The sequence below is a fragment of the Mizuhopecten yessoensis genome, unplaced genomic scaffold (genome assembly GCF_002113885.1).
Source record: "Mizuhopecten yessoensis strain PY_sf001 unplaced genomic scaffold, ASM211388v2 scaffold715779, whole genome shotgun sequence".
Classification (NCBI taxonomy): Eukaryota; Metazoa; Mollusca; class Bivalvia; order Pectinida; family Pectinidae; genus Mizuhopecten; species Mizuhopecten yessoensis.
In genome coordinates this window covers 4,164-5,364 of record NW_018479787.1, presented here as the reverse complement: position 1 = coordinate 5,364, position 1,201 = coordinate 4,164, and positions in this window count along the sequence as shown.

The following is a 1,201-nucleotide window of genomic DNA, read 5'->3' as shown; positions in this document are numbered from 1 at the left end:
GTACCTGTACTAACAAGCTGGGACTTAGTGAGCTCTATAGGTAGGGAGATGTGTACCTGTACTAACAAGATGGGACTTAGTGAGCTCTATAGGTAGGGAGATGTGAGTACCTGTACTAACAAGATGTGACTTAGTGAGCTCTATAAGTAGGGATATGTGTACCTGTACTAACAAGCTGGGACTTAGTGAGCTCTATAGGTAGGGAGATGTGTACCTGTACTAACAAGATGGGACTTAGTCAGTTATATAGGTAGGGAGATGTGTACCTGTACTACCAAGATGGGACTTAGTGAGCTCTATAGGTAGGGAGATCTGTACCGGTACTAACAAGTTGGGACTTAGTGAGCTCTATAGGTAGGGAGATGTGTACCTGAACTAACAAGATGGGACTTAGTGGGCTCTATGTGTAGGGATATGTGTACCTGTACTAACAAGATGGGACTTAGTGAGCTCTATAGGTAGGGAGATGTATACCTGTACTAACACGATGGGACTAAGTCAGCTCTATAGATAGGGAGATGTGTACCTGTACTAACAAGATGTGATTTAGTGAGCTCTATAGGTAGGGAGATCTGTACCTGTACTAACAAGATGGGACTTCGTGAGCGCTATAGGTAGAGAGACGTGTACCTGTACTAACAAGGGTGGACTTATTCACTTATATAGGTAGAATATGTATACATGTACTAACAAGATGGAACTCGGTGAAATCTATAGGTAGGGAGATGTGTACCTGTACTAACAAGATGGGACTTAGTGAGCTCTATAGGTAGGGAAATGTGTACCTGTACTAACACGATGGGACTCCGTGAGCTCTATAGGTAGGAGGATGTGTACATGTACTAACAAGATGGGACTTAGTGAGCTCTATAGGTAGGGAGATGTGTACCTGTACTAACAAGATGGGACTAAGTGAGCTCTATAGGTAGGGAGATGTGAGTACCGGTACTAACAAGATGGGACTCCATGAGCTCTATAGGTAGGGAGATGTGTGTACCTGTACTAACAAGATGGAACTTAGTGAGCTCTATAGGTAGGGAGATGTGTACCTATACTAACAAGGTGGGACTTAGTGAGCTCTATAGGTAGGCGATGTGTACATGTACTAACAAGGTGGGACTTAGTGAGCTCTATAGGTAGGGAGATGTGTACCTGTACTAACAAGCTGGGACTTAGTGAGCTCTATAGGTAGGGAGATGTG